General features: G+C 34.7%; 1 pseudogene; it reads right to left on the bottom strand.

Moving 5' to 3' along the window:
- Positions 1-8,005: 8,005 nt before the first annotated feature.
- LOC120613181 (uncharacterized) lies at positions 8,006-8,122 on the bottom strand (annotated as a pseudogene).
- Positions 8,123-11,107: the final 2,985 nt, after the last annotated feature.

The following is an 11,107-nucleotide window of genomic DNA, read 5'->3' on the forward strand; positions in this document are numbered from 1 at the left end:
ACACCACACACACACACACAGAAAAGAAATAACCAGAATGACTTACTCCAATATATTGAAGTGCTTACCTTCAGGTGGTAGGATTATGAGTGATTTTTACCCTCTCTGTATTTTTCTACAGCTTCCAAATGTATAATTATGCATATGTATTTTTTTATAATCAGAAAAGTAAACTAGACAAAATTTTTAAATATAATTTTCATTGAATTTCTCCCGTATTGTTACTATGGTTTCAAAAATTCAACAGGCCTTCACCACATTATCACTCTCAGAAAAAGCAATGCTGCTAATCATATTATTTGTTAGCGAAAAAGCTTTTGTGAAGGTATGAGCCTCCAGGGTACTTTTTTTGTAAAGATAAAAATGTAATACTGCACAGGAGATCTGCTTATTAGACATTGGGCACACTATCTGTATAACTAAAATAACTTTAGAAATTTCCTGCCAAATTCACAGCTAAACTGTTATGCAAATGTAACTGCATCTAAATTAAAAGTGCTGAAATGATACAGCCAACAGACATTGAAGTATGATTGCTTTTGGTGGTGTAAGCAGAAAGATTGGAATGTTTTAAAGTAAACGAGATGTATCACACTTTATTTTGTTTCCTTTTAGTTAGGGGTTTATAGTATACAGGAAAGAAAAAAAAAATGATAACATGAAAATAATATAAAGTGAAGGAGAAAGGAAAGACATTAAGTGTTTGAGGTAAGGACAGCTAGGCCCTCATAAAACAAACAAACAAACAAAAGGGACAGAAACTTAATTGCAGATGGAGTCTGTAAGCCTTAGAACTATACATAAAAAGGGCTGATACCTTTGTATTATATATGTTAAAGTCTCTTTATTTAACTTTCTAGTGTTTATGTCTTACCTTCCCAACTCAATTTTTAAATAGCTAGTTCCTAAGAGTAGCGAATCTATCTTTTACTTCTGGCTACTTGTCATTGGGCTATAAGTTCTAAGAAGGCACACTCTATCTTCCCCATAGTTATTACCATTAGAACCTAGTTCAGTGCCTGAGACAAAAGAGGCACTCATTCAGCATTTGTTGAATAAATAAATGACTGTTCCCATTGCATGGTACCTGGTGCCTTGCCCACAGTAGAAATTCAGTAGCTATGTATTAAAGTAGTTATGTATTAATTCGTTTATTCATCCCATTAATATTATTGATTGTCTGCTATTTGCCATGCACTCTTCTAGGTGCTAGGGACATGACATTGAGCAAGGTAATATCCCTGCTCTCATGGTGCTTACATTCTAATAAAAAAATTACCATTTGGTCACTTTAAAAGAATACGATTTTTAGTTTTCATTGACACAACTGACAACTTTCCCCCCCATTTTCATTGTTATAATACTAAGCAACTTTTGGGTGCATTGGGTCAACATTTCACTTTTATGGCACTTTGAGTTGGTAGGTGAATCTGATTAAAAGTGGTTTAAGGTGACAAGTGTAAGCACATATAATTATTATGATTGGAGGACTTTTCAAGGTAACACATGAAAATTGCTACCGAATATACAGTTCTTGAAGTGTACATCCTATGAACCAAGAGAGAGACAGTTTCCAATAGAAACAGAAATTTCTTTTATTGACAAAGATGAACTGTTTTACTATGACTCTCCTCTTTCTAATTTCCTAGCTATTCGAGATCAATCAATACTCCTTAGAGAGCACCCATTTAAGGTTCTGACAAGTGTTATTTTTTAGGGGCCATTCTTTAAGCTTCTCATTAATGAAAAACAGTACTGTAGCATTTATTGCCACTTCCATTCTGTTTCCTGGCCTTACTCCGTCTGGCCCTCATATTACAAACAGCTGAAATCAGTACATTCTGATATTATGCAAATGTCTCTGGCAGATTGAGCTAAGACTAGTGTGTATTGGGCTATTTCACTTTATTTGGTATATAGATGAATTTGGCATTTTTAAATTAAAGAAATTTATGGACATCTAAAAATATCTCTGCATTAGAAATGTCTTTCCTTATGCAGGTTAAACAAACACCAGTCTATGGAAAAATTTTAAATTTGCTGAGTTTAGAACTAGGAATTCAGAGAGTAAAAAAAAAAAAAAAAAGAGGGAATCAAGAAAGCAGATATTAGTGTTTATCATGATGTCCTTTTGGATGAAGTAGAGAAGCATGGGCTGGATGCCCAGTGGAGCTTGGTAGATTCAGCCCTGATTGATTTACTATAGCCAAAAGATACTGATTATGGATCACTGCAATCCTGGAGGGAATTTTCTAGTATCATACTGTGGAGCTGGAAATTTGGGCTGGTCCTCTTTAACAATTTTTTAATGACTCAGAAGGGACATTCATAACATATGTATATAAAATCTAGTTATCATAAGAATTTGGTAGGGACGGTGAATATATTGTTATGACATAATCAGGAGCCTTAAAGATCTCTCCAAGCTAGATTCTTTGCCTGAATCTAAAAGATGAAGTTTTATATTTATGTTGAAAACAACCAGTTCTTATTTTAGAGAAATTCTTAGTCAAAGATCAGGGGACACTTATTTCTAGGCCCTAAACTGATTAATTGATTATTTTCATAAGGCAGCAAGTGAAAGATTTTGAACTCAAAAGAAAGTTAATAGAGTTTTTCAACAAAAGATAAAGATAATATTAAAGAGCAATTTGTTTTTTACCTGTAATGGTTTTCAACCCTCTGCTGGTAATGCTTCTTTCTTTAAAAAAAGTCTGAAAAGTGTAAACGTCAACCCTCTCCGCCTTCTCAGGAGAACCAAGCTCTTTGAGCATCAGCTGTTTGTTGCGTCTTAGGAGAGAGTATACCTCACTCCTGTAACCAAGACGATTGATAGTTTTAATATCTAATTAAAAGTCCTTTCTCATTTGGGACTGGGAGAAGTGGGTTTCCTGTGTACTTAAAAAATTACAAAGTAACTAACCTACATATTGTCTCAGGACAGAAAGCAAGATATAACATTTTTGCAGATCATCTCATGCTTTGTGCCCTTTCCTCGTAAAGCATGGAATGCATAAATTATCACTTAGGAATAGAATGGCCAAGTACTGATAATATCATTCCCTAAGAATATGAATGAGAGTTTATTAAGCTATTTTTAAAATAAAGGATTTATTAAAAATTACATGGAAAGTGCCAAAAAGCTCCTGGCTTGTAAATACAGGATTTTTCTTTTCTTTTTTTTTTTATTAAATTTATTCAGGTGACATCTGTTAATAAAATCATATAGGTTTCAAGTGTACAATTTAATAATACATCATATGTGCATTGCATTGTGTGTTCGTCATCTAAAGTTAAATTTCCTTCCGTCACCATATATTTGACCCCCGCTTCTACCTCTATCTACCTCCCCCTTCTCCCCTTCCCTCTGGTAACTACTAAACTATTGTCCGTGTCCATGAGTCTCTGCTTGTTTGCCATGTTTGCTTGTTGTTTCAGTTTTATATCGTGCATAGGACTGAAATCATGTGGTTCTCAACTTCTTCTGAAAGGATAGGATTTTTCAAGGGTTTTCTGGCACTATGCTAAAAGAAGCATACTTGAGAAAAAAAAACATAGGTTTTTCATTTACTGAAAATAGAAATGAGTAAGGTATAAATTAAGCTTCCAAAAAAGCTAGCGTAGTCTTGGTTTTATTAACCAATATGGCGTGTCCAAGGGAAAGAGGTAATGATTCCGCTTTGCCTATATAGTTAGACCATCTTCGTGTACTGTGTTCTGTTCTGAACACTGTATTTTGAGAAAGATTGACAAACAGGAGCATATCCAAATACTGCTATCCATAGAGAGGATGAATATTCTGGAAGATATGTAATGTAGGGAACAAATGAAGGACCTAGGGATGTTTAATCAAGAGAAGAAAAGACTAAGAAAGGATACGGCAGTGAGCTTTGGTTATTGAAGGCCTTAATGACAAAGTAGTAATGAAATCATTCTATAGACTCTACAGGTCAAAAGTAAGACTGAGGAGCTGAACTTTCACTGATGCAAAATTTGGCTTGATTCAGGACAGACACATGTAGCAGAACTCACCCAAAATAGAATGGACTATCATAGGAGACAGAGATGCCTCTATTACTGAAGGTGCTCAAGCACCTTAGGAATATGTTTGAAGATGAAATCTGAACAGTAGGTGAGGTTGGAGCAGATTAGTCCTATGATCTCTTAGGACTAATATTGTAAACTTGGACAATGACATAGAGGCCTAGGTTTGAACATTAAAATAATTTTCTATTCTTTCCTATCATCCCATATCTAATTAATTAACAAATCTGCTTAGCCTTCTCTACAATGTGTCTTGCATCATTCTTGTATTATTATTTTACAATGAGCTGAATATTACAATATTATCCTAATTGGAAAAACTTGACAAAATAAAAATCTGCATATTCTTTTGAAGATTGTTTACAAAGATTGTTTAGGAAGATGATTAAACATTTTTTCCATCTCTAGAACACATGTGCATTTGCAATGTAACTTTGTTGCAACTTGCATCAAGAAGTGGCTTCTCTGGTCACTCCTTTAATTTGGGATGCTATGGGTTTTTGTTGACCAATAGAATGTGGCAGAATCAACTCTGTGTGCCTTCCAAGTCTAGGCTTTAAGAAGCTTTCAAGTTCTGCTCTCACAAGTTTATATCACAACAACCTTGTGAATAAGCTTGGGCAAAACTTCTGGAGGATGAGACACCACACAGAGAGAGAAATCATGTGGTGAGAAAGAGAAGCCCAGCCATCTCAGTTGTAGCAGTCCTAAGAGCCGGAGCCCCTGATGGGAGAGAGGACATCCAGGATGAGCCAGCCTCACAGCCAACCCATCACCAGACTGTAAATGCATAAGTGGATCGAATTGGCATCATATGAAGCAGAGATGAGCCATAACACTTCAGTCTAACCAAACTGCCAACCCACAAAATCATGAACGAATAAATGTCCGTTGTTTTACAGAGCAGTTTGTTATTCAACATCAAAAACCAATATGTGCTTTTATCCAGCACATTTTGTTTTGCTTCTAAAAATAACCCTACACAAGACATATGCACACATATGGCCACTACAGTGTTTCCAATAAGTATCAAAATACAAAATAAAGAGGACTAGTTAAAAAATGATGGCATATCTATGGAAAACTCAGCACTTAAAAAGGATCAGGTGGTTCTCTATTTACATATGTGGAAAGATGTCTAAGGTATATTGTTAAGTGAAAAAGTAATGTTCAGAACAGTGTGAGTAATTAAGTACATTTATTCAAATAGATAAATATAGGCATATTTGTTGTTGCATATGTTGTATACACATAGAAAGTATCCAGAAGGATGTACAAGAAGCTATTAATAGTAGTTAGCTAAGGAGTTGGGCTGAAAGTTGAGGGGAGAAAGAGGACTTTATATACTTTATTCCTTGACAATTTTTACTTTTAGTGTAATTACTTAAATATGCTAATTTAAAAATAAATGGAAATAAAAATAAACACAACTTGTAACTATTCCCTTTGCCTCCAGTCACTACCTCCTTGCAACACATTCTGTATAGTATCACTTCATTAATATAATACCCTTATTTTTATTATGTCACTCCTCTGCTCACTAAGTCTCAATAACTCTCCACTGCCTAGCACTGGTCTTCAAAGTGAGGTATGTTCTATGTACACATTTTAGTGCAAATAGTAAACAAGAAAGAAAAGTTTTATTAATGTTGAATACATGGATATACACTGGCACCCTCACTTGGTATTTATGTGACCAACTATTACATAAGAAAGGCAAAGTGTCTTAAGAGCACGCGTTCCACCACACAGAGGGGTTTATGGTGGTGCCCTGCCTCATCCTTTTACTTTCTCCTCATTACAACTGATTCCACTTTCTGTGAGACTGGTTAAGTCGACTTGTAGATTTTCAAAAATCTATCTTGAAAGAAAGAAGCCCTTAAAAATTGACAAGTAGCTTAAAAATACTCCCTCAAAGAAACTCAGCTTTGAGGCTAATACAAATAACACAAGCGCAAATTAATGACAAATAAATGGCAGATTTAACTCATTTTCTACTCTTGGTACAAGCTCTTAGTCAGCTATATTAAAGGTAAAAACAGTGACTGCCTAACAGATCTGACAGAGTTAACAAAAAGGAAAAAAAGCAGAAGAAAGTTAACTCCAGAGTTTCAAATGTATAAAATCATGTGATACTCATTTCAGTACTTTACCCAAGTTCATTTAACAATGATGAAAGTTTTGAATGCTCTGCTGAGTATTCTCACTTAGTAATGAACTACAAAATTTCACACCCCACTTGGAAAATTCTTAAATATGCTAATTTAAAAATAAATGGAAATAAATCCATTCTTGTTCATTTGTCCTGATAAAATGATTGAAATAATATATTGAAAATATGAGAATAATACAGAAATGCATTTTTTGTCAGAAAATACTATTGTAAAATGCATATTTTTTTAATTTAAAAAAATTTAAATTTATTTTAACATTTTATTTTTCCCCCTTCCCCTCCCCCTCACCCTCTGATAACCACTAGTCCATTGTCCATGTCCATGAGTCTCTGTTTGTTTGTCCTGTTCATTTGTTGCTTTTAGGTCTATATCCCACATATAAGTGATATTACATGATTTTCAACCTTTTCTGTTTGGCTTATTTTGCTTAGTAGGATTATTTCAAGGTCTATCCATGTTGTTGCAAATGACTGAGTAATATTCCATTGTATATATGTACCACAGCTTCTTTAGCCAATCATCTATCATAAGAAACTTTGGTTGTTTACATGTCCTGGCCACCGTGAATAATGCTGCTATGAGCATCGGTGTGCAAATATCTTTTCGGATATGGGTTTTCAAATCTTTGGAGTAAATACTCAGTAGAGGGATTGCTGGATCATATGGTAGATCAATTCTTAGTGTTTTGAGGAAACTCCATACTGTTTTCCATAGTGGCTGTACCAATTTTCAGTCCCACCAGCAGTGTATGAGGGTTCCTATTTCTCCACATCCTCTCCAACATTTGTTATTATTTGTCCTGTTGATTATAGCCATTCTAACAGGTATGAGATGGTATCTCATTGTGGTTTTGATTTGCATTTCCCTAATAGCTAGTGATGTTGAGCACCTTTTCATATATTTGTTGGCCATTTGTATGTCTTCTAGGGAGAAGTATCTGTTCAGGTCCTCTGCCCATTTCTTGACTGGATTGTTTGAAATTTTTGTTGTTATTGAGTCGTATGAGTTCTTTGTATATTTCAGATATTAAGCCATTATCAGAGGCGTTGCTTGCAAATATATTTTCCCATTCAGATGGTTGTCTCTTTACCTTGCTGAGCAGAAGCTTTTTAGTTTGATGTAGTCCCATTCATTTATTTTTGCTCTTACTTCCCTTGCCTTTGAGGTCAAATTCATAAAATCTTCTTTAAGTCCAAGGTCCTTGAGTTTTGTTACTATGTTTTCTTCTATGCATTTTATTGTTTCAGGTCTTATATTCAGGTCTTTAATCCATTTTGAGTTAATTTTGGTGTGTGGTGATAGACAACAGTCTAGTTTCATTCTTTTGCAGGTGGCTTTTCAGTTTTCCCAGTACCATTTATTGAAGGGGCTTTCCTTTCTCCACTGTATGTTTTTGGCTTATTTGTCGAAAATTATTTGCCCATATAAATATGGGTTTACTTCTGGACTTCCGATTCTGTTCCACTGGTCCATATGTCTGTTTTACTGCCAATACCATGCCGTTTGGATTACTGTCATTTTGTAGTATAATTTGAAGTTGGGCAGAGTGATGTCTCCAGCCTCGATCTTTTTTCTCAGGATGGCTTTGGAAATTAGGGGTCTTTTGTGCTTCCATACAAATCTGATGATTTTTTGTTCTATTTCTTTAAAAAATGCCGATGAGGTTTTGATGGGGATTGCATTAAATCTGTATAATGCCTTAGGTATTAAAGTCATTTTATTTATTTATTTATTTACTTACTTACTTACTTACTTACTTACTTACTTACTTACTTACTTACTTATTATGCCTACAGCACCTGGTCTTCCTAGGTGGTCTCATCCAAGTACTAACCAGGCCCGACGCTGCTTAGCTTCAGAGATCAGAGGAGATTGGTCACATTCAAGGTGGCATGGCCGTAGACTGGTAATAGGTCATTTTAACTATGTTGATTCCTCTAATCCAAGAACACAGAATATCTTTCCATTTCTTTGTATCTTCTTTGATTTATTTTAATAAATTCTTATAGTTTTCATTATATAGGTCCATCACATGTTTCATTAAATTTATTCTTAGATATTTGATTCTTTTTGTTGCAATTGCAAAAGGACTTACTTTTTTCACTTCATTTTCTGACACTTCATTATTAGAGTAGAGGGATGCTATGGATTTTTGAACGTTGATTTTGTGTCCAGAAACTTTACTGTATATGCTTATTGTTTCTAGCAGTGTTCTTGTGGAGTCTTTAGGGTTTTCTATACACAGAATCATGTCATTCGCAAGTAGTAACAGTTTGAATTCTTTGTTGCCTATTTGGATGGCTTTTATATCTTTCTCTTGCCTGATTGCACTCGCTAGGATCTCCAATGTTATATTGAATAACAGTGGTGATAGTGGACAGCCTTGCCTTGTTCCTGATCTCAGAGGTAAGGTTTTTAGATTTTCACCACTAAGTATAATGTTGGCTGAGGGCTTGTCATATATGGCTTTTATTATATTAAGGTATTTTCCTTCTATACCGATTTTGTTAAGTGTTTTGATCATAAATGGGTGCTGTATCTTGTCAAAGGCTTTTTCTGTATCTATTTATATGATCATATGATTCTTATTTTTAATTTGTTTATGTGGTAGCACATTAATAGATTTGCATATGTTGAACCATCCCTGTGCCCCTGGGATGAAGCCTACTTAATCGTGGTGTATAATCATTTTAATATGTTGCTGTATTCGGTTTGCGAGCATCTCATTTAGGATTTTTGCGTGTGTGTTCATGAGAGAGATTGGTCTGTAGTTTTCTTTTTTTGTTTTACTTTTACCAGGTTTTGGTGTCAGGGTAATATTGGCCTCATAAAATGAGTTTGGAAGTATTGCCGCCTCCTCAATTTTTTGGAAGAGTTTGAGGAGAATTGGTATTAAAGCTTCTTTGAATGTTTGATAGAATTCACTGGTGAAGCCATCTGGTCCTGGACTTTTAGTTTTTGGTAGGTTTTTGATGATTGTTTCAATTTCCATACTGCTGATCAGTCTATTTAGATTTTCCAGATCTTCTTGATTCTGTCTAGGAAGGTTGTATTTTTCTAAGTACTGGTCCATTTCTTCTAGGTTATTAAATTTGGTGTTATATATTTTTTCATAGTATTCTTGTATGATCCTTTGTATTTCTGCAGTGTCTCTCGTAATTTCCCCTCTCTCATCCCTGATTTTGTTTTTTTGTGTCCTTTCTCTTTTTTTCTTTTAGTAAGTCTAGTCAGGGGTTTGTCAATTTTATTAACCTTCTCAAAGAACCAGCTCTTTGTTGCATTTATTTTTTTCTATTGTGTTTTATTTTTGTTTTGTTTTCAATTTCATTTGTTTCTGCTCTAAGTTTGATTATTTCTTTCCTTCTTCTGACTTTAGGCTTCATTTGCTCTTTCTTTTCTAGTTTTTTAAGATGAGTGTTCGGTTGTTTATTTGGGATCATTCCTGTTTTTGGAGATAGGCCTGTAATTTCCTCTTATGACTGCTTTTGCTGTGTCCCCAAAGTTTTGATATGTTGTACTATTATTTTTCATTCATTTCTATGTATTTCTTGATCTCCCTTTTTATTTCTTCTCTGACCCAGTTATTCTTCAGTAGTATGTTGTTTAATCTCCATGTATTTATGGCTCTTTCTGCTTTTTTTTTTTACAGTTGATCTCTAGTTTCAAAGATTATGATCAGAGAATATGGTTGATATGATTTCAACCCTCTTGTCTTTGTTGAGGCTATCTCTGTGTCCCAGTATGTGGTCAATCCTTGAGAATGTTCCATGTGCACTAGAGAAGAATGTATAAGCAGCTGTTTTGGGATGAAAGGCTCTGTAAATGTCAAATATGTCCAGTTGGTCTCATATATCATTTCAGGATGTTATTTCCTTATTGATTTTCTGTTTGAATGATCTGTCCATTACCGACATTGGGGTATTTAGGTTCTCTACTATGATAGTGCTTTGGTCGGTTTCTCCCTTTAGTTCTGTTAGTAATTGCTTTACATGTTTCCGGGCTCCCTTATTGGAAGCATAGATATTAATAAGTGTTATGTCTTCTTGGTGCATGATTCCCTTTATCGTTATGAAGTGTCCCTCAGTATCTTTCTTTACCTTTTTTTTTAATTTTGAAATCTACTTTGTCTGATATTAGCACCACTACTGCCACTTTTCTCTGAATGCCATTTGCTTGAAATATCATTTTCCACCCTTTCACTTTGAGTCTATATTTGTCTTTGGAACTGAGATGTGTCTCCTGGAGGCAGCATGCGGTTGGGTTTTGTTTTTTGATCCAATCTGCAACTCTGTGCCTTTTTATTGGTGAGTTCAGTTCATTTACATTTAGGGTGATTATTGAAATATGAAGTCTTCTTATAGCTCCAGCTCATTCCTTAGATTTGGATAACTCTCATTAACTATTTGTCTTAAAATGCTTTCTAATCCCTGCTCCTTTTCCTCCCCTTCGAGAATTCCCATTATTCTTGTGTTTCCTCTCCTGACAATATCAGCTAGTTCTTGAATTTCTCTGTCATTATTTTTCTTTCTTCAGCTTCTCTCTTCTTCCTTCTGATTTATTTCTAGATTTCTGTCTTCAATATCACTGATCCTTTCCTCCATTTGGTCGACTCTATTTCCCAAGCTTGTTATTTCATTTTTCAGCTCTTGCAGTGTGTTCTTTATCTCCAGAACATCTATTCGGTTCCTTTTGAGAGTTTCAATCTCCTTGCTGAAGAACTCATCCTGTTCATCTAGTTTTTCACCTGAAATTCAGGCAGAGTTTTTTCAGAAGTACCATCCTGAATTCTCTGTCATTTAAGTCGCATATTTCTATGTCTGGAAGCTTATTTTCTGGAGATTTTTCTCTTTATTTCTGAGATGCCTTGTCACCTTGGTTGTTCGTGGTGT

Source organism: Pteropus medius, unplaced genomic scaffold, assembly GCF_902729225.1.
Source record: "Pteropus medius unplaced genomic scaffold, Ma_sr-lr_union100, whole genome shotgun sequence".
NCBI classification, from domain to species: domain Eukaryota; kingdom Metazoa; phylum Chordata; class Mammalia; order Chiroptera; family Pteropodidae; genus Pteropus; species Pteropus medius.